Source organism: Talpa europaea (assembly GCF_964194135.1).
Source record: "Talpa europaea genome assembly, chromosome: 3".
In the NCBI taxonomy this organism is placed as follows: Eukaryota; Metazoa; Chordata; class Mammalia; order Eulipotyphla; family Talpidae; genus Talpa; species Talpa europaea.
In genome coordinates, this window is record NC_140069.1 from 34,286,540 (window position 1) to 34,314,377 (window position 27,838).

Below are 27,838 nucleotides of genomic sequence, written 5' to 3' on the forward strand. Positions count from 1 at the left end.
CATCTTTCTAAGCACCCAGAAGAGTTCTGTATACATTGTAGGGAGTCAACAAATATTTGATTGATGAGTCAGGAAGAACTGAAAAGGAAAGAACTAATGTCAGTGTGCTTTGCCCAGTAAACAATTCACAGCCTCCTAGAGTCCCTTTGGGAGGGCCTCGTCTATTTGAAGCCAACCAACATTACCATATCTCTGTGTGAGTGTGTGTGTAGTGTGTGTGTGTGCATGTATTAAAACTAGCATTTGTTGAGAGTTTTTAATGTGTTGAGCATTAAAAACATGAGATATGGATGCTTTTATTTATTTCTCTTTATAATCCTATGAAGTAAATTCTAAAAACAAAACAAACACCAAAAACCGAATGTCTTTCCTGCACTAGGAAAGATACAGATGCCAATTTAGCGCCAAAACATTTGGAGTCTGACACTAACAAAAAATTCAAGAGAAATTCTCCACTAATGTGTTTGAAATTAATTGTCCAGTGCAATGATCTCAATGTTATACATGAATGAAAAGACTTAAAATTTCCTTAAATATAAAAACCACTGGAGCCATGCATTTTAATTAAGAGTTAACAAAGTTCAGAAATAACTACATATGCTAGTTGCTGCAAATTTGGGAGGGATGATTACTAAAAGAAACACGAAGAATGATTTCTTAAGTTCCTGAGAAGATTTGAGCACACTGAGAAGAAGTTTGTGATCCATGATTGGTGCCAGTAAAATCATTATCTTAAGCATTTCCTTAATTGTATGAATAATGAAAGCTATTTAGATGCCAAGGTGAGCAAGTTGGCCTTTAAAAATTTGAGCTCCATAAATAACAGAGAAATGCAATTACAAGGAAAATATTTATGCCCAAGCACATTCCCCAGAACGTGTTTATATAGTAAATGTGCTTTCCACTAAATGATCTCTCATGTTATTGCACTGAGCAAAATATGTGTGGATTTTCTTTTAATGACATCAAAATGGGTCCTACCATCTGTCTTCTAGTATTTCTTATCATTCATTTTTTCATAATGAAAGAAAAATAATTTAAATGCCCTATATGTTAATATTTAAGATGAGGAAGTAAGACCTTTCTATTCCATGCATTTTTGATAGGATGGCCCTATCTCCAGAATACCCATGATGACATGTACCTTCAGTCTAATGTGTATGCAGGGATACTTCTGATATTTTTTAATCTCTGCTTCCATCCATGTCTTGTTTTGGGAAGCACTATCAGGAATGTTCTTATTGAGTACTGAGAAAACTGTTCTTTCTTTTACTAAAGAATCACAACATTTTTTCTATTTTGCCTGAAACTCATTCATTGCCTTATGGACCAGAGCCCTGGGGACTTAGCAGGCCTAGTGCTAAACAGCCTTTGTGCAAACAGTGTTATACAGCAAGCTGGCATCTGGTCTAGGAGCACGTAATAGGAGCCAGGAGTCAGAGGCAGATTGGTTTCTCAGTTATTTCAACAGTGGAGCAAGTGCCTGAAAGAAAAAAAAAAAACTGATTTCTCTTGAATCAAGTGTTAAACAACCAACACCAACTGGGCGATAACACACAGTAGGCCCTCGGCAAATATTTGCTGCCTGAACTAAGAGAAATGTTAGTGAAATGTGAAACCAAGTTAAACAAATTCACTTTTGAAGTATAACTTCTAGTAGTCTACATAATTTCATAATGCACTTAGCAGAAGCCAAAATTACTATTTTAGAAATAATGAAATTGTGTTCATTTCGTTGTATAAATAGCTTTTCAAACATAGGAATGTGTCCATCAGCAGCAATATTAATGTGGATTTTATGAACTTAGTGCCATGATTTCATTTTTAACTCTAACCTCCACAACTGGTAATTAAGGATGTGGTGCTTTTCTCTATTTCTCTAGGCACTTGGATTTTCTTCAATACTGTAATGCCCCTGTGAACTCTGTAATGACTCATGGCCAATAGAATCCATACAGTAACTTCTTTAATTGCCTCCACATCTCTCTCTCTCTTCAAAAATGGAATTCATAAATGCAGGTGTGGAAACATAATTAAGGACATAATGTTTTCCATCTCTTCTTAACAACTGCTTTACTTCATTCACATTTCAGCTTGTAAAGCTTTAGTCTCAATGGAGTAACCCACAAGAGAACTTCACAGATGCTAAAAACACATACACACTGTAAATTAATCGTTGCCACTTGAGAGAACTGAAGAAAAAAAAAAGAGCTCACACAATCCAACATAATTTATTATCTATGTAGTGATGTGGCTTCAATTTAAATTCATCTTAATGTACAAATTTAGACACCAATTGTAAGTGAGCACAAATCGGTGCTTTTTGATAAATATAGACAAATAATTGTTTATTCTGTTTTTCAGGAAATTAGCCACACATTAAATAAATAGAGCCATGTAGCTAACTTATCAGAGAAATGATACCTTGTGAATTTTTATCCATAATGATTAAAATATTATCTTATTATTTGGCTATGAAAAAAACTATTCATATAAGATGACATATTTATATGATATAAATTGATTTATAAAGCACATGCATCTACTTCATTTTCCTTAGTACTTTCCACAACCATGTAAAGTAAGAATACTATAATCCACGTCTGAAATTTTGTGATGACTGATCCAATGTCATTCGCTTGATATCATGAGTTCATAAATTAAATCATTTATTTATTTATTCATTCATCCAGTTAGTACTTTTCTAAGTGTTACTATCCAGGTCTTCTGATACTGAACTCTCAGTGGACATGCTGGAGTGACTAAGGTCACAGTGCTTCCTTGATGTCATGACAGCAGAAGCGGATTCATGATTTAATACCTACCTTTTCATATTGTTTTGGGTATCAGATGTGGTTAGAGCATATGACTGTGAAAAGCTCCAGGAGTCTCAATAAATTGTATTATGCTTGTCAAATTTTGTTGGGAAAATATAGCAGTGGAAGGAAATGTGGTAAAAGAATGAAGTTGGATCAGTGAAAATTGTCATAAAATAAAGGTTATGTTTTCATTAGATATTCACACTTTTGTTATTCAACATGTGGCACAAACCTAACAGGCAGCAAATACCATCACCATTATTTGTGTGCATTTCATCTTTATGGACACGAAATGAAAAAAGCTAAAACAGCCCTAGCTAAGTGCTCCATTATTTTGTCTCCTGACATTGACGTGACTCCCTTGATTCCAGCTGGGGGCAACCCCACGAGTTTGGGCATGTCTGAAAAACTTTTTTCAGTACTGTTTCTTTCTTTTGTTTGTCCCTATGAAATATATTTTGATTTATTATCTTAAATGTTTATCATCATCTTTAAATACTTCAAGTCTCACAACTCCATATTATTTTGTTTTGTTTTACTTATTTCTGCATTCATTACATTGATTGCACTGGCATGAGACCCAGGGACTGTAACAATAGAAGGGAAAATTAGACACATACATCGGAGAGAAGATTATTTGTCCTGAATTCTGAGCAGACATTGTAATTTTTTTTTTAATTTCACAAAGCATTTACTTTGGGATTGTGATAAGCAACAAAGATCACATTTTTCCAGATATAATGTGGAAATTTCTTTTTTTGCTGACTACATATAGTTTAATATAATATATACCTATTTCAAAAATTTATAACAATATCTAACATATATGTGTAATGCGCAGGTTAAAATTTTTAAAACATTTGACAGCATTTGGATCCCCATTTCACAGAGGAAGGGAACTGAGGCCCCACATCTAGTATATTTCAGGGCCAAGGATGAAGCCTGGCAGCCTGATTGCAGAGGCTTTTTTTTTACCTGAGTGCTATACTCTGAGGTATTTTGAGTGTATTCAGTGTGGCTCACCCAGATTTTCAGTGGACCTGACATGCCTGGGGCCTATCTCCAGGCTACAGGAGAGTTCTGAGCTCCAACCTGTCACTGGACAAGAGAGCGAGGTCCCTCAGCCTAACCTCAGCTTCCTCCTAAAGCAAGTGGCTAAGCTAGCAGTGCACCAGCTACTGGCCACTGCTCTGCCCACCAGGAGTCAGAGGGCTGGACCAAGGGGTCCCACTCTCAAGCCAGGAAATGGGCCCCTGAGAGCTTCTGGTAAAGATTGCAGAGAGGACTCCATACACACTATGAGGGCTGGCAAGAAGTCAGGGTTTACTGATTAGCTAAAGAACAAGAAAAGAGAATTCTGCAGAGACCTCTGTGGACATGAGGGAGACTTGAGGAGGTGCTGGGGATAGGGATCTATTGATATATAGGTTTAGGACTGGGGTTTGGTAGCAGAGGAATTAAACTTTATTGCCTGAGAAGCAAGGAGAGTGGACATGATTAAAGTCCATTATTATTGCTGATGGTGAGCACCCATCACCTGCTGCCTGGGGGTCCAGTGGGGCTCATGAGCAGCTCCAAGTTGACCAGGTCTGGTCTCAAGGTCTGTGACTTCCTTTTTCTTCTGGGTTTTTGAAATACTCCCCTTTCCCCCAGCGCAGCCAACTTGATACATTATGGAAAGAAAACTCAGGGATGCCCAACTTGGGGGAAGTTAGTAAAATCAAGCCAAAACCAAACAAAAAACAATGGACCAAGGAAATTCACTGCAGCAAGTGCCCAGGCCTAAGGTCGTTGGATTTTCAACCTGTTGTTTCCCAGCCTGTGGTATCACTAAAGGTGAATGGCAAAATTTCTGCAGTTTTCTCTTGAGCCCTGTCTTGTCCTGGGATGCTTCCTATTTCAAAACACAGCCTTGCTCATATCTTACTTACTTAGCAAAGGCACATGGTGCTCCATCCCTCAGTTTTCCCATCTCTAGAGTGGAATAAGCTTTCCATGTGAGCATCTTTGAACAACTTTGTTCCATTCTAGCCCCACAAAAAGCTCACAATGGAAGATATTACCTATTTTTCCACTCTACAGGAGAATGATAGTGAGGATTGGGAAGTTCCATAGTTTCCCCTAGATATAGCATTGTATCATGGCCCCATCCAACTCAGAGTTCAAGCTTTAGCTACTACATTATGTTGAGTTGCCAGCAAAATGACCTTAACAGTAAGGATTAAAACAACAAAAAGCAACAGTTGGTATTTATAACACTTTGGCAGGTGTCCGGTACTATGTCATATCCTCTAAGGTGTTTTCTTATTTTGCTCCCCAAAACTTCTGGGTTGACTGAGTTGTTATTGCCCCCAATTTATACACAAGGATACCAATATTCATAAAGTTAAGTAACTTTTGGTGTCATTCCCAAGAAATCATTGCCAGTCCAATGTCAAGGATCTTATACCTATTGTTTTCTATTAGTGTTTTTATATTTCCAGATCTTACATATAAATCTTTTTTTTTAAAAGATTTATTTATTTATGCACACAAGTTGCTGGGGCTGAGAGGATTCACCAGAGACAGAATGGGGGACAAAACAGACAGATCTACTGAAAATCACTGCTAAGGGGAGCAGCAGGCCAGACAGGAGAAGTCTGCTGTGCCATGTGGGTAGCTCCCTGGCCAGGATCAAACTTGTGCTGCAGAAACTACAGACAGCTTCATAGTGCTATGCTTAACCTCTTGTGCCACCAGGGAGGCTCCACATAAATCTTTAATTAAGTCTGTATTGCTTTTCATGTCATGGCCTAAAATAAGGGTCTAATGTCATCTCTTTTCATGTGGATAGTCAGCTTTCCCAACGCTGTTTAGTGAAGAAGCTATTTTTTTCCCCATTGTGTATTGTTCTCTATATTTGTTGAAAACAAGCTGACTAGGTATAAATAGGCATATATCTGGGCTCTCAATTCAGTTCTATTGGTCTATGTATCTGTTTTTATGCCAGTATCACACAATTTTGATTCTTATAGCTTTGTAATAAAGTTTGAAATTGAGAAGTGTCATTCCTCCAGCTTAGTTCTTTCTCAAGATTGCTTTGGCTTTTTGGTGTCTTTGTCAACCCATGTGAATTTTAGCATTTTTTTTCTTTTTCCGTAAAACAGTATTTTCTGATTCATCATATACCTTTTAGTTTTGTCTTGGTTTCTGTACATTTGAAGAAGGAATCTCCCATTTTTTATGGAGCGCCATGTGAGACAAGATAAAACTGGCTTTTGGGTAGCTCACTGACAGGCCAGGAGCATTGGTGGCATACTCCATTCTCCACTTTCCCGACCGATGGAGAAGCTTTTTCCAAATGAGCACTGTGTGACTGAACAGGTATCTGACAGATATTCCCATTCCAAAAGGGAGATATAGGAAATAAAAAAGGAGTGAAAGATTCTAAGTAAGTCCAAAACCTAAGAGGGAAAACTTAAGAGTCAAAAATAATCTTTGTCTTGATTTCTCTCTTTACAGGCCACTTGGGTGGTAACATTACCTCAGGTCTTTGTGGCACAGCCTTGCAATCACTTCCTTCCTGGGCTCCACTCTGCAGGTGGTTCTTTGATCCCTGCAGCTTTCTTGGACTGGGGTGTGAGCTATTAGCTCTGCTGGTTGACCCCATTCTTTGCAAGCTAGTTCAAGGTAGTCAGTTCTGTTCATTCTGACTATGTACCAACGGAGACAACAATGCTTGAATGTTGCCAATGTTTGCTTGCCTGAACCCTCCAGAAGGGTGGCCACCTGTGACCCTAAGTGGACTGGAGACTGCTACAGTGGCCCCTGGGTGGCTGAGAAGCATGGACCCAGCGGGAAGGGAGCAGAGCCAGTGAGGTAAGACAACACTGAGTAGGGTATGCTGAGGTCTGGCAGACCCCAGAGGCCCCTCTTTTGAGGTCCAGTCTGCCTGGACCTTGTGCACTGAACCAGTGATGGCAGTGGCAGCTCTAAGGATGTATGGATGACCTTTGGAGGTCATTCTCCCATTGTCCTGGAGAATAACTCCTGTTTTCTGTTGAGATGACTGATCCATACAAAACTTTCTATTCAGAGGATACTTAGTCGCACCCTTATGTACTAACATTTTGCAATATAGATAAGCTGATAATTTCCCAATTCTTTAAGTTCTGCTTATATTTTACTTAACAATTCTATCTTTAAGGTATTTCTCTTTTCTTGTATTTATAATAAGCATTCAGGAGAAGCCAAGCAGCATCATCAACATTTTGCTTAGAAATATCTTTAGCTATATATCCAATTTCCTCTCTTGCAAGTTCTATGTTACTTAAAATACTACAACATGAACACAATTCAGTCAAGGTCTTTGACGTTTTATAACAATGATGACCTTTGTTCCAATAATATGTTGCTCATTTCCATCTAAGACCTATCAAAATGGCCTTTACTGTCCAAGTCTGTACCAACATTCCACTGAGGATTACTTTGGTGCTCTCTAAAACCAAGACTTTATAGTTCTCCTCTTTTCTTTGTGAGCCTTTACTAGAGTTGCATTTTAAGTTCCTTTCATGACAATGGGGGATTTTTCTAGCATGCATCTCAAAACTCTTGCAGTGTCTACCCATTATGCACTTCCAAAGCCATTTTCACATTTTTAGTGTGGAAATTATCACAGCAACTCCGGTTCTTGGTATCAATTACTGTCTTAATTCATTTGACTTAAGGTAACAGAATACCATAGATTGGGTGACATAGTAACAACAGAAATTAATTTCTCATAGTTCTGGAGACTGGGAAGTCTGAGGTCAAATGCCAGCAACTTGGTGTCTGATGAAGACCTACTCCAGGGTTCATAGATGACCATCTTGGTTATTGTGTCCTCACAGGGCAGAAGGGCTAGGAGAGCCATTTGTGGTGTCTTTCATGTGGCACTAATCCCATTCATGAGAGTTTGTCCTTATAGTCTAGTCATTTCCTAGAGACCCCTACCTCCTAATGCCAACAAGTGGGAAATTAGGATTTCAGCATATGAATTTGGGCATGAGAGGGACACAAACTTTCAGTCTGTAGTGCCAGTTCCTTGGTGAGTGCACTGAAGGGATGGGTCATTGAAGTCATACTCCTTGCCCAACTCCTGGGAGAGAGAACTCAGTCCGGTGCTTTCCCTAAGAATTGCAGGGCCTTACTGGCTGCAGGAAGGCATCCATCTTCCTAACTGTCCCAGTTAGGAAGTTCTGTACTATATCAGTCTTTAGTACTCCGTGGAAGAAGCCAGCCCATCAGAGAGCACAGTAAAAGTCAGGGGACATTGTATGCTCACTTTACTCTCTTTCTTTCCCGCAGGGAGGAGTAGCAATCCCTCTTAGCCCTGAGCTGTGCCAGTTTGGCGAGGAGCTGATGTGGGTAGGGTATAATTGCTCTTATTGTTTCAGTGTGTCTCATCTCAGATTTGTGTTCATTTGTCTTAACTGGATTCCAGACTTCTCCTTGAGGTATTAATTTACTTAAGTCTGGGATTCTGTGGGGGAATGAAGACTAGGATTTTCTATCTCACCATGTTGCTGATGTCATTCCCCCCTACAACCTCAGTACTATTTCTAAGCTAGGGATAAATAAATAGATTCAATCGTTAGAACTGTCAATCCAGCACATACACGCTCCAATTAACCAAGCAACCAAGACGATATTTAAAAATAGTCTCGAAGAGTTCAGTGTTTATTCTCTGAGCAGGTTTTTCAAATTAGAAATTAACATTTAAGAGAAAACAAACAGAGGGTTGTGGCAAACCGGGGCTAAAAAAACTCACATTAGCACATGGTCATGTGGATTCTTTTTTCAGGAAAAACATTCCAGATTCCACAGATTGTCAGTGGAAAAACAAAAACAGAATTCCCATCCATTTCCAAGTATGGCAAAATCTGCAGAAAACTTGTGTGTTTCTGTCCTCTTCGCTCAAAAAGCACAAATTGCTATCTTCATACAGCAGTACCAGTAGGCAGGGTTTAAGACATGTAGTGGAATAGAGAAAACATTGGACAAGGACACAGAAATAGTTAATTCTAGCCTCATCATCACCAATTCTGGTATTTAGAGTCTCAGTTTCTTCGTCAATGAAATGGGATGATTGATATACCTTCTCTTGCTTTCACAGGTTTTATATGAAGATAAAATGAGTTAATATATGAGAATCAGCTAGATATAGAATATGTAGGGAACATTTATATTCTTTTTTTAAAGGATTTAAAAAAATTTTTTTTAGATTTTATTTATTTATACAAGAACTGGGATACAGGTCAGAGGTGCAGAAGGGTGAGAGAATTCACCAGAGACAGAGTGGGGAACAGAACAGGCAGACGAACCGAAGTACACTGCTGAGGGGAGCAGTGGGCGAATCAGGAGAGGTCTGCTGCACCATATGGGCTGCTCCCTGACTGGCTGGGAATCGAACCAGCACTGCAGAGGCTGCGGACAGCCTCACAGCACGGCGCTCAACATGCTGCACCACCAGGGAAGCCCCATTTATATTCTTTATTGTTTCTATTCTATTGCTTTTGTCATGTCATCATTACTCAAAAAAAAAAAATAATCTGTACTATAATATGTGAACAACATCCAGTGCTTGGTAAATCTGCTTCCAGGGGAAAAGTACTGACTTGTGGTGTTTGCTGATACCTGACACATAAAAAAATAACAGAGATTTATCTCCCATTGAGTCTGAGCTCAAGTGCCAACAGGTTCAGTGCCCAGTGACACCAGTTTCTGGTTCCTACATGGTGATCTTGTTACACTGTCCTCTTGAATAAAAACTCTCACCGTGGTCAATTTTTAAGCTACTAATTCACAAAAATCCCAAATATTTAACAATTGACTCTTGGGAGCTGGTCATGAATAACTCAGGCAAAGCACGGAAACATCAATGAATATTTAATGAGAATGAAGGAAATTTTGAGAAAAATTTTTTTTTGTTTCAATCTTTGTTTCCTATTCTTTGCAGTTGTTCTAGATTCTTACTCTCTCCCCTAAACTTCTTTTCTATTTCCCTTATCTGCTAAATCAACTATGACTGCCTCCGGCTGTTATGAAAATTGAAAACTGGCTGAGTATTTATTTGTTTTGTGACAAATACTCAAATACTATAATATGAATATCAAATACTGTGACAGTTACTCTAACAATATGAAAAGTCTCATTTCATAAACTACACTAGAGATTAAATAATAAAACAACTTTTAACAAATCTGGTGAAAATATATATTGGAGAAGAAAGAACATTCACACACAATATGTCTTCCTTCTCCAATAGTTGGGAGGTAGTGACATGCAAATATAGTGAAATTTGCTATCAGAAGTTTCATGTTCAGTTCTTAGAGCAGCCACTGCTTGATGTCTGGTCATGAGCTAATCTCCTTCTTGCTCCCAGGTTCAGCTTTATCTTCTGTTCAGGGGAGACAAATTCATTCTCCCGCCTACCTCTTGAGTTAGTTCTGAGCTTCATAAGAGATGAAGTATGTGATAACCTTTTGTAAACAGTATGTTAAGCAAGAGCTAGTTACTAAGATGAGGTGGTTATTATTTAATATGAGGAGAAGATGAAATTTGCCAAGCTGTCTAGTTCAGAGAGATAGAGGGTACTGGTTAGTGGGGATCTGATCTACTTTGGTGGTCTCAGAAGGTTTCTCTATACTAGTGACCACTGAGCTACAACCTGGAGGGCAAGTGTGAGTTGGCAAGTGGGAGAGAGATGGGATTGCATGTCAGGCAGTGGGGTAGGCATGTGCATAGATCTGAAAAATAATAGATACAGGGATCCTACAAGGAACCAACATATACTGTGGAAATAAAACTGGTACCCTTTACTGCTACCATCATATTTCATATCCAGTCAGAGGGGAAAACAAAAGCAATTTTGCCTCTGACACAAGCACAAAATTCAGGAACACTAACACAAGTCATCCCCTCCCTGAATATTAGGAACAACCTTGTCCTTGACTTTTGTAACCTTGATATCTGCAATATGTAATGATTCTTGAAGATATAACCAAGTGAGGAGCTTATTTTTGAGCAATAAAAAGAATAAACAGTGCATATTTTAAAAAAGAATAGAGTAGTGGGTAGCACACTGTAGAAATTATAAAATAGTTTTTTTTAATCTTTATCATTCAGGTTAAATATCTCCTAATATTTACATGGTAAGCAAAAAGAACTTCAGGTACTTTTGGAAGTGGTAAACTATATATAGACAATATATATTTGAAAAAGTTATATGGGGACAATGAATAATCACACTCCAAAATGTCTGGAGGAGTTTCTAAGACTCTCAACCAGGATAGAGAATCGCACACCAGACACCTCTCTCTATGTAAAGGAAGCAGATGGTTGCTCCCACTTAATTTGGGAACATTTGGGTATCAAGTGTTTGCATATAACTGAGGTTCCACAGAAAGACATGAAGGGGGGAAGCATTTTCATCTTTGTTGCAACAAAGACCCTAAATAATCACTATCCCACTGTTAGTTGTTACTCTCAGAGGATTTACGTGATCTAGATCAAATCTCCAAGTCTTTCCCTCCCACCTAGCACACCACACTAGTTGCCCTGGGATTTATAGCAGGCAGCATGTAGGCAAATGGCACATTGTATTATTAACTTTGGCTCCAAACCTCTGTGTTTCCTTTTCTTGGTGAGCTGCCTCATTTAATGTCTGCCACTTATTTCTGTAAATTCTTAAGTCTTATTGATCATGATCTTCTTCTTCTATAAAATGAAAGAATTGTCTTCCCCTTTACCATAACGCAATATATCGAAAAGAGAACTATTCTCCTAAGCTCTCGATCAGAGTCTGTCTAAGTCTTTCCTTCATCTGTTTTGTTCCCTGGATTTAGGTGCCATTACCACAGGCTTTTCGTGCTTCGATATAAAAAGGAGGCACCTCCAGGACCTGTGCCACTATCTTAGCTGCCACAGAAATGGAAAAGGAAAGGAAGTCTCCCAAGAAGAAGAATCCAAGGGCAGAGGATGACTTCTCCTTTCAGACCTACATAGAGGTATGGATAACTGTCTTCATAATTAGCTGATATCTTGAGGGCTGGTATTACCAAACAAGCTAACTGGGAGGAAATAAGGAGAAGAACAAAGAGAGAACTCCTGAGAAAGGATCTTTTCTTTTTGGTTCTAATTATAATCACTTACAGTCCTTTCACAGAACATTCCACATTTTAGTGCCCTTCTGTGAAATATGAGGATTCCATTTTGTCTTTGCTCATCACAGCTCCTCCCCTTGAGATGCACAGTGATAGGGATGGGAGGACATGAGAGGGAGGGAAAGAGTCTTCTATTCTCCTGGAATGAGTGATCAACAATCATGATTCATTCCCAGTGTATTTGAAATAAAGATGAAAATAAACTCAAATTGGTTATAACTTCTTTTTTCTAGACAGTCACCAGTAGGGAAAAAATACCTGTCTGTACCTTTTTCATGTTAACTAATATATTCCTTATTTCAATTTGAAATTAATGCTTAAATCTATAATATTCAGAGAAGCAGGCAAATGAAGGTCAGCAGACACTTCATCACTCAAACAAGATAGATATGTAGCAGGGAATGAACATCCGAATGTAAATATTATGTAGTGTATAAGACTTTCATAAGAAAGAATCATTCAAGGGGGGGGAAAAACAAGATTAAATATTAGAATGAAAGATACTTAAAACTTTTTGTATTTTATATCATTAAAATGTATGCTATAGACATGTAAGGAAAATATAGATGATTCCTTCACTAAAAATACATATGCTTGACAAGGCACATAACAAATAATGGAGCTATTGGGTGGGAAATAATATGACATAAAAACTAGTTGAATAATCTCATAGGAGGGTTGAAACTTTTTATCAATGCACATATGTGGCAAAAGAAAAAGAAAAAGAACTTGTCTTGCTTGAGTAACCCCCGCCTCTATACTAGGGGTATAGGAGAGAACATAAACTTGACAAACTCATTGAGGTTAACTCCATCCCATTGGGTTAATATTCAGCCTATTCAAACTTCAAACTCACTATTGTGTGTGTTTGTTACGTCCCTAAAGAGGTTTTGTTTTCTCCTCCTTCACTAAGAGGTATGTGGGAACTGAGTCAATTAAAAATTTGTATATTTTAATGACTTTAGGAGAGGGCTCCTTTGGCCAGGAGCAATTTCTCATGTGATGTGGGGGGACTGGTTGGGTCTTGCCCCTGAGCATCCTTCTCTGGTGGTCCTTAGGTAGGGTTGGTCTCTGTTTATTTTGGGTGCTATCTGGGACTGGTTGTATCCCTGCCATAGCTTTCCATTCTCAATGCCTCTGCTTCCTGTGACTATTTTTTCCCAGCCTCAGTCCTTTTCTAACCCTCTTAGCATCTGCATAGCTCTTGGGCATTACTGTATGCACAAAGAATATTGTTAGTGACAATAAACATATGGCCTGTGAGTTCTGAGAGAACAAGAGGGGTGTGTTTGGGGTGCCTCCATGTTTCAGCTGGGTGAACACTGTGGGGTCATTACTTAAACTTATAATACTTGATGGTTTCTTCTCTAAGAAGGGTTAAGTCTTTTATTCAGCATGTGCTTATTGAGTGCCTGCTCTATGCTGGGCATCTTGAGGGCTGAGAATACCATGGGGAACAAGACATATAGTACCTGTCCTCACAGAGCTTATAGCACAATGAGGAAAGTCAAAGATACTGGGGCTGGACAAAACTTGGGAATGTTGATGGTAAACTTTGATAGTAAAAGAGGTGTTCTTATAGTAAAGAAAACTACTCAGACATTCAAGAGGTGAGACATGTGTCCAATAAGTGGACTCAAAGTGACATTGTGGTGAAGTTAGTAAAAGGGAGTCTCCTGAAATGGGAAGGCCATCCTGGAAGTATTTATTCAGAGGTGGCATGACCGCTGTCAGGATGCACCCGGCCTAATTCCTTGCATTGATTCCTAATTCCTGATTCCTGCTGTTCCAGGTGACCTACTAGGTCAAGCCTAGGGCTCAGTGCTCAGCAGGACTGTGGCATAGTCAGCGTGTGAGAATTAAATGGTTAATGTCATAATTGACCCACTAGCTTGTCAAGTACATTTGTGCCTCTCCCTGGGGCCTGTTCCCATGTTGTATACATTTCTCCCTTTCTTCTCTGCAGTCAAGTAAGAGTTAATGTGGATTTTTCCTACTGCCATTGCCAATTTGCTGTGCAGAGCTGAGTCTTGGGATGGAAGGGATGTTAGAAAAAGAAAAAAAAAAAAAAAAGGAGCAGCTGCCTTTACGCTCCTAGGCACAGAGAAAAAGCAGGCCAGACCAGTCAAAGGCAGGGGAAGAGGTGAACCTGGGGACAAAGAACAGATGGAATGTGATGAGGGCACAGAGAAACAGATTTGTGAGAAATATAGATGGGATGAAGGAAATGAGAAGTTGGAATAGTAAGGAGCAAGAAAAGGAAAAAAAAATGATGAAAACCAAGAAAAGAATGAGATAATATCAGAGGGAGATAATGTGAAACAAAAAGAGAAAATGCAAAGCAAAGGAGGAACAAACACAGTTTATTAAGTAACGTTTTGGTTTCCATTGTGGGCTTCTTTCTTGAGTCAAGGACAGGCAAAGGAGAGATCACTTGTGGCTCTGTGGCCTTTTGTCCCAAATGTCACTGCACAGCTCCCTCCAGAGGCTCCCAGTTCCGGGCTGGACACCCAAGTTCACTGTGTGGTCATTCTCTCTCTCTTTCTCTCTCTCTCTCTTCTTAGTGAGAGATAGGTAAAAATCTTTCAAGTCAGGTAAAAATCTTTTTAGTATGAGTGTTTAACTTTTTATTTCTTAACCTCTGGTGTTTCCTCCAGACCAGAGCTTAGAGTCTTCTTACTGATAATCACTGGGTCGCACACATGGTTCAACAGAAAGCAAAATAAAAAGTGTGGTGCTTATTATTCTGCTTACAATCATGTGCATAACTTGTTTTCTATGACAGAGGTGAATGGATTCCAAGTAAACCAAGGTGACAGTGATTTCCTGTCCTTGGTGAGCCTTACCAGTCTTCATTGGTCCAACAGACTCAGGACAAGTCTTCCTGGGCATCAGCTTCAGACCTAGGAAGATGTACTGTGTAGAAATTCACAAAGAACAGCTGTGGCCGTCAGCAGAAGTAAAAAATAAATCTGATGGGATATTATCTTAGCTCAAGCAGTAATTTTTTTAAATACTGAGATCTCTTTGTTGTCTTTCTTGTTTTCATAACTCATTAATGGCATTTTGTTCAGCATCTTGTCTTGGGCCCCTTTGTTCTTTAATCCTCATTTCATATATGTCAGACTCTGACACATGGACCTGTGATAAGAACTCATCAAAGTCCTTGTTATGCCATATTTATATGCACTGAGCTGTTGTCATCTGTTCTGTAAATGATATCTCTCGATAGCTTCATCCCCCCCATTATCACTTCATCCCCCATTATCACTTAGTTCTAACTCAGTATCTACTACTTTTTATGTTTTTGAGGAAAAACAATCTATCAAATTATCAGCAAAATCTATTAGCAAATCTTTAGAATTTTTTAGGATGATGATTATTTTAAAGTTACATTTAAATATTAGGCAATTTACTTATGTTGAGATAAGATGCAGAAAAGCATGTCTTCATTTTCTGAGTTAGGGGCTTAAAACATCAAACAAATTTATTCTCTGGGTAAAAGAACTCGTTTTTTCAAGTTACTCACAAAGTGTCTTGGCCGTCAGTTTTGGACTAAATGTGAACCTTTGGGAGTTGAAATTCATTTACTTCTGGCAAAATGTGACTTCCTGCTTCTAAGAATAAAGGCTTGAAAAGACTTATTAAAGGGAGGCTCCAAAAAGACTTCTTAAACATCAAACAGGTCTTACAAAACAACATTCTGATGAGTTAAGTGCACATGAATTAGAAGCATATGTATTAAATTTCCCTTAAAATACACATGGGTTTAAAAATTAAGGGAGGGGGGAAAGACTCTTGGCAAAAATCTATTTTAGGTTTGGCTAAATCCAAACCATTTGAAGAGTAATTCTAAGGAATGGGACAAAAGACAGATTAAAATTCTTAAACACTTTTGGGCATTGAGTATGTTTTAATTTTTTTAATGATTCAAGCTTTCTTGAATAAGAAGTACTGTATTTGTTTAAATTTATCCTAAATGAAGGGAAAACTGCCTGGAAACAAAACCCATTTTTTGAAAACTCCAAATGCTTGGGGAAAATTTCAAAGATCTGGACAATCTTAAATCAAGGCCAGGACTGCCTAGAGGAAAAATAAGACTTGATTCAAGGGAGTTGTGACTTTTGTCCTGTTTTATTGCTCATGTTCCATCAGGAGAAGCTAAAATCCCTTCCAAGTTTTGTTTCTTCATTACTTACATTGGTGATATAATGTGTTCTTTCTTCTCTAAACACACATACTCACACATACACATGCACACACACAGAGGAAATACTGAAAAACTAACTGGATAATGGCTGTCAGGAGTATGAGTGTAGAGAAAAATAATCAGTACTGAATGTACTGTATGTAAGCCAGAAAAGTGCTACAGTCCTTGTTTAAGTGGAATGACCAGAAAACATTTATGATTTCTAAGTGATTGGTTTGGTTAATAAGAACACAGAAAAACTAGACCAGGGTTAAAAATTCCTATGTAAGGGAGTGGCTGATGTTTATAGATGCTACATGTATCTTGTTCTTGAAATGTTCTTTTTAATACATATCAAAGTGTTGGTATTTAAGTGAGTCATAGAAATATTTGGTCAGATAAACATTACAACTTATTATAGGAAAGGCATAAAACCAAGGTAAAATAATCTAAAAGTTGCATATATCTGTGAAAAACATTTTAAAAGACACTATATTTAGAATACTTAGGAACATAAAAATGTAATTTTTATCATTGTAGTGTGTGTGTGTGTGTGTGTGTGAAGTGCTAGGCAAAAATTGAACAAAGTACAGGGATGGGAAGGTAAGTATAATATTAAAGGTCAATTTTGTTCAACAAGTATTTACTAAGATCTTGTGTTATTCCTGGCATTAGGTTCAACATCTGATTAAAAAACCAATGAAAAATTTTTTTGAATCTCAAAGTACCAACAATGTACAGTGGACTCAAACACTGCATCTACCAAAAGTGTAATCTGTGTGACCTTGAGAAATTTACATTACCTCTACAAAATGGAGTAATATTAACTTTTTTGCAGATATGCTAAGTATTAGTGCTGTTTTGGAAATTAATACACAGTAAAAACAGTGATTTGTTAATGTGTGCATGTAGTATTCTGGAGGAATAAAGGAAGTAGGATTGGTCTGGGGTGGGTGGTGGTGAAGAAATAAAGGGTTTTTGAACTAAGTCTTTGGTTCAGTTTGTTTTTATGCTGAAACAAATCACCCACCAAAAACATAGAGGCTTAAAACAACAAATAGCCACGATATCTTACAAATCTTGGGGTTTGACCTGTGGTCATTCTAGTTTGTGTTGATTAGACTATTCTAGACCAGGTTTATATCTGGGTCCTTAGCTGAGATGCCCAGGGTTTGGGGCAGGGGAGTTGTTGGGCAGCTGGAATGACTAGAACCTCTTTCAGGTAGTCCCTTTTCACCCAACAGGCTGACCTGGGCATATTTACATGGGGAAAGGGTATCCCAAAGTAAGAGTTCCAATGTGGAAACCCTTCATTTGAGTCACATTTTTATTGGTCAAAAGTCACGTAGTCATGATCAGATTCAAGAAATGGAAAGATAGGTCCCACTCTCGATAGGAGAAAGGCAAAGTCACAGGGCAAAAGGACATGTACATAGGAAGGGACATGTACATAGGAAGGCACAAATTTGGGATCATTATGCAGCAATCTACCAAGAACTAAAACAAAGTTCTTCAACTTTTATGTACATAAGAATCATTAGGAATGCTCATGAAACAGATATAACTAGTTCAAGCATTGATTAAAAAAAAAAGATAAAGTTATAAAGTTATTTTCATTATGTTTGATTATGGAATTGGTATTGAAGAGTGTGAGGGATAAACTCCAAATTAAGAACAAAATTGAGTGGGGGAGACTCCTTAGTGCTTCATTGCTTATAGCAGGACACAGAGGGAGTGGTAATAGTCAGCTACTCATGGGGAGCATGGAGCTACCAAGCCTGGGAAGAGACAAATAATTCCAAGGCATTCGTGCTCCCCTACATATTAACAAACACATTCTTAGATAATTAACTGTAAATGTGCAGGATCTGTCACATGCAGCAATTACTAGGAATTCTGCGTGTGTGATGAGACTGTAGGTGTGCCTCTGGAATCAGCCGATGAGCACGAGCAATGGCTTACCAACTGCAACATAGTGCCAGTGGAGAACCCAGCATCAAATGCCCAGAAAAGAACTTGCATGGGAGTTTGCTAAAAATGAAAATACTTGAGTAAAATCAACACTTTTCATAAGTTATTTTGACTCAGGCACTTTGGGTTATACTGAAGAAAATCTGCCTTAAAGTTCGGGCTCTCCGGGTGAAAAGGAAAGGGGCGGGGGAGATAAGGAGAGAAGATGAACAAATAAAATGATAAAGACATTTAATTCCAGGTCCCAGGGACATGGAACAAAGGGGGCAAAGTAGACAAAGAAAAACATAAGGGTGAAAAGAGGAAACAAGGAAATTGAGGGAAGAAGCTGGATGATAGACTGATTTCTGCAATGGGAACCAGGCGGACTATCCACAATGGTGAAGATATGTGAATGGAATGAAACTTAAGCTTATAAAATTGACACTGAAAATAGGGATAGTTGTAAATATATGGCATATTATAAACAGCCTTTGAATATTAGTTCAATAAAAAGAGATTGCTTTGATCTTCGGTGAATTAGGAGTTCAGCTGCTTGGTCTCTACTGGAAATCATATATTGAAGGCCTTCTACTCATTCACGTGTATAAACCCCAGGGTCTAATAAATGCTCTCAATCACTAAGAAACCATTCGTGTTTTGTTGTGACTTGGACTGGAATAGATCAATAGCTCCCTAACATGTTCATTATGTTTAATATTTTATGCATATATAAGATGATTGATCATCTAAACTGTTGGGATGTGATTACTCATCTTAAGTTCTGCTCATGGGCTGCTTGTTTGCAAAAGGGCTTTGTTATTAAGAAGCAATAATGAAGTACTCTAGGTTTATTTTCAGCCATAAAGATAAGATCCATTCAATTCTCAAGAGTTTTGAAGATGCTGAAGGTAGTAAATATCCCTGCTGGCCTATAATAAATGAATTTCTGTGCCTGAGATTTTCTAATAGTTTCAGTAATGTTCTAATACTCACTTAGTATTCACTTGTGGTTCTCTAAAGACATAATCTAGAGAAACAAATTGAACGTGAATTAAAACTGTTTAATTTAACAATGCTTTTTATTCCACAAAGATTAGACAATGTATCTCTTTGGCATAGCCTGGTGGTGTTCATGTTTAATTTGAAACTTTCCTGTAGAACAATCCTCCACTTTTAATTCCTGGATTATATCCTTCAGACTGCAGCGTTCTCAGCTGTACAGTTTGACCATGCTTTTTTGGAAGGCATTTAAATGCCATGTCCAAACTGAGCTTGGCATCTCTTCTAAATAGGGTTTATTTTCTGATGTTCCTAATTCTAACTGCTTCATCATTTCCTCTATTCCCTTGTCGTTGAAAATAAAGATTTCATTAATATCTTCCTCATCGACTTGTTCCCAACAGATTCCAAGTTCTATGGTTTCAATTTCTAAATGACTCTCACATTTGCCATTTTCTTTCAATTTCTACTGTCACTACTCTACTGAAACCTTTTTTCTCTCCTTTGTGTAATTGCAATTTAGTAAATTCTGAGTAAATCAACAAAAGTTTGATTGTTCTAATTGAATCCTGTTTTTCCATTTAATCATTCTATTGATTCATACATTTATTCAGTAAACATTTACAACATTTTGTACTTTTCTAAATCTATCAGATAAAACTGTGAACCACTGAGGTCTAAGTCTCTTCCTTCTGAGTGTTTGTATTCTACTAGAGGTGGCAAAAAATACAGAAGACAAATGCATAGAGTATACAGACTGCCATAGAAATAAGTGCTAAGGGGAACAATAAAACATTGAAGGGGGGATAGGAAATGTTAGAAAAACAGCAATTTTTTTTTTTTTATAAATTTTATTGTTATATTCCCCATACAATTGCAGCCCCCCATTCTGACCCCAAACCCTCCCCTCCCGCCCCCGCCCCCCTAAAAGTGTCTCTGGTTCATAGTTTTTTGTTGATTTTGATTTTCACTTTCTTATAGTTATTCATTTTCCTGGTCCCTTATTTAAGTTTTCTAGATTCCTGCTATGAGTGAGACCATCCGGTATTTTTCTTTTTCTTTTTGGCTTATTTCGCTGAGCATGATCCCTTCCAGCGCCATCCATGTTGCAGCAAATTGCATGTGTTTATCTTTTTTGAATGCTGAGTAATATTCCATGGTATATATGTACCACATCTTCTTGATCCAGTCATCTATTTTTGGGCATTTGGGTTGTTTCCAAAGCTTAGCTATTGTAAACAGTGCTGCTATAAACATAGGGGTGCAGGTGTTCTTTGGAATTGATGTTTCTGTGTCCTTTGGGTAAATACCTAGGAGTGGAATTGCTGGGTCATATGGAAGCTCTATGTTTAGTAGGTCCAGAAATCTCCACACAGCTTTCCACAGTGGTTGGACCAGTTTGCACTCCCACCAACAGTGCAGAAGAGTTCCTTTTTCTCCACACCCTCGCCAACATTTGTTGTTGCTAGTTTTTTTAATATGTGCCATTCTCACTGGTGTAAGATGGTATCTCATGGTAGTTTTGATTTGCATTTCCCTGATGACAAGTGATGTTGAACATTTTTTCATATGCCTGTTGGCCATTTGCATTTCCTCTTCAGAGAAGTTTCTTTTAAGCTCTTCTGCCCATTTTTTGACTGGATTATTTTCTTTGTTGTTGTTGAGACTCATCAGCTCTTTGCAGATTTTTGTGATCAGTCCTTTATCATTAGTGTTGGGTGCAAAAATGTTCTCCCAGTTGGTGGGGTTTCTCTTTGTTTTTGTTATTGTCTCTTTTGCTGTGCAAAAGCTCTTTAATTTGATATAGTCCCAGCTGTTTATCTTTGCCTTCACTATCACTGCTTTGGGTGATGTGTCTGTAAAGATGTCTTTGATGTGCAAATCACGTAGTGTTTCGCCTATATTTCCTTCTATATATTTTATGGTTTCAGGTCTTATGTCTAGTTCTTTAATCCATTTTGAGTTGATTTTTGTGTATGGTGTGAGGTGGTGGTCAAGCTTCATTCTTTTGCATGTAGCGACCCAGTTTTCCCAGCACCATTTATTGAACAAACTTTCTTTGCTCCAATGCATAGTCTTTGCTCCTTTGTCAAAGATTAGTTGACCATAAACCTGTGGGTTTATTTCTGGATTTTCTATTCGATTCCATTGGTCTGTATGTCTGTTCTTGTTCCAATACCATGCGGTTTTGATGATTATGGCTTTGTAGTATAGTTTGAAGTCTGGGAGTCTGATGCCTCCATTCCCTTCTTTTTTTTTCAGGAGAGCTTTGGCTATTCGGGGTTTTTTGTGATTCCATATGAATTTCATCAATAATTGTTCTATTTCTTTGAAGAATGACATTGAAATTTTGATTGGAATAGCATTGAATCTGTATATTGCTTTTGGAAGGATGGCCATTTTAATAATGTTTATTCTTCCAATCCATGAGCAGGGGATGTCTCTCCATTTCTTTGTGTCTTCTTCTATTTCTTTTAACAGTGTTTTATAGTTTTCTTTGTATAGGTCCTTTACCTCTTTTGTTAGATTTATTCCCAAATATTTGATTTTTTTTGCTTCAATAACAAAAGGGATGGTCTTTTTGATTTCTTCTTCTTCAGATTTATTGTTTGTGTATAGGAAGGCTACTGACTTTTGCGTGTTGATTTTGTATCCTGCCACTTTACTGAACTGATTGATGAGTTGAATTAGCTTTTCTGTGGAGTGAAAAACAGCAATTTTAGATAGTGTGCATGGAGAAAAGCTTCACTAGAAGGGGAATTTTGAAAAAAAAATAACAACAAAAAACAAAGGAGTTAACTGTAAGGCCATTAGGGTAATGATAATATATAATACAGAAATCCCCCAAATTAAAAAAAAAATTGTGTGTTTCTTATTCATGTAGTACTGCAGTGCAGGGAGGCTCATAGGCTTCTGGGGACTGATTCAGGACACAGGTTTGACTACCATGTCAGACAACTTTGCAAGCTATGTACACAGTCCTTTATGACTACTGTCACTCCAGATACCAGCCACTAGTTTGAGCGTCCCCGAGCCACACTCAATTCTGACCAGCTGGCTACAAATGCAGGGGTTCTCACTACTAGTCAGGTTTGATAATTCACCAGAACAACTCCCAGCACACAAGAAAAAGCTGTACTTATAACTACAATTTCATTATCACAACGGGATGCAGATTTAAAGAAGCCAAAGGCACTAATAGATAGGACAAGCTTTGAGAAGCTCCTGATGCAATGATGAGTGACTTTACAGAGAGTGTTGGCCACTGCAAATACTCTCACCTGTTTGTTTAGGTCCATAGTTGGTGTTGGGATTTCATTTTGTTGATATGGCTGATTGAATCATTTAGCTGTTACTCAACCTCCAGTCCCCTTCTTTCTCCAAAGCTTCAGCCTCGTATCGCATGGTTAGCAATTTAGGCATGACTAGCCCCTATCCTGAGTCCTCAATGGCATAAATTAGGGGACAGCTATGAATAACAAAAACACTCCTATTATTCTAAAGAGTCCAAGAGTTTAGAAGCTACCTCCCAGAAACCAAGGACAAGGCTAAATCATATTATTTATTAAACAGTTTCCTTTCATAGGGTGTCTTCTGCCATATTCAACATGGGACTGGCAAAGCTATCATAGAAGAAGAGAGAGAGATACCATCCTTGATATGTTCAGAGTGAGAATTCCCACTCCACTTGTCACACAGGCAGCCATAGTCAGATACAAGTGACCAGGAAATGCAGTTCTTGGCTCACAGCAGATTTTCAGCAAGTATTCTCATTCTAGAAGGGGAAGAGGAATGTTTGGTGCCCAGTTAGTCATCATACTTGCCATGTGGTGATCTGGGATAAGAGTACATATTTTCCATTCCCAGTGCTCTTAGTCTTCCTAGAGAACAGATTGCCATGTGCTATTTTCTGCCTGCCTTTCTTTCTTTCCTTTTTAAAAATTTTAAATATTTCTTGTAGTGCAGGTCTCCTGTGTACTTGAAAAGTATTTCAGCTTTGTTTTGGAGTATAGAATTCTAAATTGACAGGTTTTTTAAAATTAGTATTTAAAGATAATGTTTCATTATCTTCTCACTTGAATTGTTTCCAGTGATAAATCTGCTTTAGTCCTTATTTTCTTCTTCCATTCATAAAGGGCTTTTTTTGTCTGACTGTTTAAATCTTTCTCCTTTTTACTATTTTGAAGGATTTGATGATATGCCTTGATACAATTTTCATCATATTTCTCATGCTTGCAATGCAAGTTTAGTTTTCATTCACTTTAGAAAAAAAAATTCAGCCATTATTTACTCAGTTTTTCCCCCAAATCCCCTTTCCAAAATCAGGAACTCTTGATTACATGTTCCTATTACACATTCTTGACCACATACATTTCCGTCACATATATATTAAGTCACTTGATATTATCCCATGACTCATTCACACTGACCTTTTTATTTATTTTTGAAATTTTTCCTTTCCTTGTGTTTAACACTGCTGTTTTCAAGTTTGCTAATCTTTTTTCTGAAATGTCTAATCTACTTTTTTTAAAATAAAGATTTATTTATTTATTTACACAAGCACTGGGTACAGTCAGAAGCACAGGAGGGTGAGAGAATTCACCAGAGCCAGAGCGGGGAACAGAACAGAGAGACAGACAAAATACACTGCTGAGGGGAGCAGCGGGTGCATCAGGAGATGTCTGTCGCGCCACGTGGGACCCTCACTGGGGGCCAGGGATCGAACCAGCACTGCAGAGGCTGCGGGTAGCTTCGCAGCCCAGCGCTCAACCGCTACGCCACCAGGGAGGCCCATGTCTAATCTACTTTTAATCTCATCTTTTAATCTCATTTAGTTATTTATTATAATTTTCATTGTTAAAAGTTCGACTTGGAGATTTAAAAATATTTTCCACATCTCTACTTAAAATATTGAATCTTTGCCCTAGCTTATTGTCCTTATGACTTATGTAATAGTTTTAAGAAGACTGTTAAGGTTCTATTCTGCCAATGTCATAATGTCATAGCTAATGCTATGTTGGTTCTAGATCAGTTTTGATTGATTGATTGATTTGTGGCCGCATCATGGGTGATTTTATCTTGTTTCATATTGTGTCTGGTAATCTTTGATTGGATGCCAGACATGGTAAGTTTTATTTTGGGTGGTACTGGATATTATGTATTCTTGTAAATAATGCTGAGTTTTGTTGTAAACTATAGTTAAGTAACTTGGAATCAGATTGATCTTTTAGGTCTTTTAAGATTTGTTAGTTTCGGTTAATTATTCTCCATTACGGAATAAGGCCTTTTTGAGTACTTTGCTCAATACGCCATGAATTTTCCACGCTTGTTGTTGGGTGCAGGCACTATTCCCAGTTCTCTAGGAATAGTGCACTCTAGTTATTATTTCTTCCAATTCTTTCAGGTGGTCCTTTCCCTTGCCTTAGGTGCCTTCCTAATTTGTATGTTCTGATTAATATTCTGCAGAATATCCAAGGGGAACATCTACAAATCTCCAGGATTCACTCTGAATGTAGATTTCTATTCTCTCTTGCTCCATTCCATGAACATTCACTTCCTTGGTTTCCCTGGATCCTCAGCTCTGTCTCCTCAACTCAAGATGAGTGCCAAGCTGTATCCATATGGGTTCTCATTCATTGTGTGATGTCTGGAAAAAATCACAAAGCATAACATGTTTTTGCCTGGGACAATTATAGGATTCAACTCCATGTTGTCCTTTCTCTCATGGATTATTCTCCTTTATTGCTTTATGTTCAATTGCTTGAAAATGGTTATTTCATCATTATAGTATTTTTTTTTTCTAGTTGTTTCAGGTGGAAAGATGTGTCTATTTTCTATTTCTCCATCTTCATTGCAAGTGGAAGTTGGCAATGTGGTTTTGATTTGTATTTGTTTTGCATTTGTGTTAACTTTTAAAAAGTATTGTTCTAAGACAGCAATTTTTCTAGCAATAAGACAGCATATTTTCTAGAAGGGAAGGATGCTTATTTTAAAAGGATAGATAGATAGTTATAAAGTTTTCTATGGTGGCTAAGAGTTGTCTGTCCTCCAAAGAAATCATTAAGAGAAAGTAAATTACTCTGCTTTGTGTTTTATCTCATTCACAATATCTTTAAGTGAATTTCTGAATCTTTTTCAAATTTTACTTGTGAGATACATTTAATTATTATTTTCTTTACTAGACTCAGTCAGTTCATTATATATGTGCTATCCTGTGTTTTCTTTCCTCTGTGTATAGTTTTTGTAGATTTTAACACTTCATTACTTTAAAAATTACAAAATGTGGCTTTAATGTTTTTCCTTTGTATAATACTTTCAGATGTTCATAAATAACCCAATTTATGAGGCAAGAGCCAAACAAGGAACCAAACAAAAATAATTTAATCGTTGCCTTGAAGTAACATCTTTCCAATCACTTCAAAAAGAGATAGAATTTGTGGAAGTAGTTTGGAAGAGGTTGACCTGCTACAGTGTTTATGTAAGCCCACTGGTTCTCTGACAAAGACCATGGGCAAGCTGAGTGCTCCAAACTTCTGTGTCAGAGTAAGAGGATATTAGAATTTTTGGTTTCATCAAACTTTAAGGTGCTTCAAAGTTGTCATCTAGGAGCTGTCACTTCAGTAACTTTATTAAAAAGAAGACATTGTTTTTGCTTCATTTTCCACCTGGAGTAAAACAATAAAGGCATTCTAACCAAATAGGTTAGACAGGGAAAGGCATGGGACAAGGATTTGTAGAAATCTTGGGAAAATCTAATAACATACAGAAAATCTGAACAGCAATAAGATAGGTTGGAACAAACTTGATTCAAAAACAAAAACCCAGAGCCCTGGGTTAAACAAACAAACAAACAAAACAAACAAACAAAAAAAAAGACTCACTCACTACCCAGTGAAACAGTTTAAAAAATGAAATGGAATTTGGTCTCTAATTTTCAATCTTCAGAGACCCTCAAGCCTGCTCTGAAAGAAAAAGAAGGGAACATGAGATGACTGGAAAACATCCTTTTTCAAATAGGGGAGAAAAATAAACCCACATTTTTTTCCCAAGAAAGCATGGCCTTTAGCATCTATTAAATGAGGAACCTAAAATTTAGTGAAGAGGTTTTCTTCACCTCACCAAGGGGTTCATTTCTTACATTTTTGTTTTTGACTATTTACTACCACACTGCAGAAGTGTTTGAGATCTTTTCCTTCTCAATCTCTGCCTCATTTCCATTCAACACTCTACAGTTTGCCTTCCCCCAGTGCATACAATTATCACCTCTCCATTCTAATTAGCTTCCAAGCTGCCTATATTGTCGCCCCCACTTTTATGATATTGGCTCCATATATTTTGATCTCTTAATTGGCTTTTGATTCATCCCATTTTACAAACTGTCGCCAAGAGCTTTTTTTTTTTTTTTTGCTTTTATATACTTTCAGGGTTGCATTACAGTGTATTTTTTTTTTTTAGCATGTCCTTTTTCAAATCTGGTTTCCTACTCAACATAGCTAAATCTGCTCTTGCTGGCAACATACTAAATCTCCAGAAAAAAAATTTTGAAGTTATTTATTTATTATTTATTTTTTAGCTTTAATGGTGTACAACCCATTGCCTGATCAATTTTTTAAAGGACTTACTGTTTTTCACTTGATATTCCTGGACTTTGTCAGTAATGACAATCACTTTCTACTGAGGTTAGGAAACGTCTTCCTTTGCAAATCACATTTGTGATAGTTTGTAATGTCTTGAAGACTGTAGGAGGTAGACATCTGAAAAGTGTGATTTCTTGACAGACTGTTTATGTACTAATGTGTAAAAGTTCCCAAAAATCTGCTCTGCCATTTCTGTTGCCCATGGGGTTGAGAAATCCAACAGCTCCGTATGTTGGTAGTTGTCTAATCACGTTGCATTGCTTGTCTGCTCCCATTGACTGTCACTCAGTAAAACAGTCCATCAAAGTTTCTAAAAATGTAAAAATAGTTCTTTTCCTTACAATTTTTATAATGTTTTAAAGTTAAATTACTCCTGCCAGTTCATTGCACATAGCAAGGATTTATATTGACACATTTCAGTGTTTAAATAAAAAGTAAATATAGTAGTTAAAAGTGAGAGGAATAAATATGAAAATATAAAACACTTAAAGCTTTACCATTGTGATAATCGTTGTAGTCTTTAGTTTATTATAGTTTTCGTTTTGCATTTGACTACTCAAATTCTGCATTTAAGGACCCTTATTAAATTGAAATGAGTGAATCTGTTTTAAGGTATCATTAGAAGAAATTGCTTGCATGGAGAGCAATATAAGTTAAAAAAAAAACTATGTGAATCATTTGAAAATTGGAAAGTTTGAGGAAACAATAAACAGGTGGCTTCCTGTTGAAGTCACTAACTTAAACTACTTAAATATTTTATCCCTCAATTGCCTCATCTGTAAAATGGAGATAATGAAAATCTGCAAACAACATGTAAACCAGTGTACCACAATGTTAAAAAAAATTTAGCTCTTACAATTGTGGCAAGATCACCTGAGATGGGACACATCACAGTGTCCACCACATTACAGACACCCAGCAGATGCTAATTCTAACTATTTGACTGAGTGGATTGGAACAGATTATGATTAAACCTTAAGCAAGTATATATTGTCTAGTACATTGTAGGAAGGAAGTATTAAGTTTTTAGTGTCCAGAATATCCTTGAGTTTCTTGACT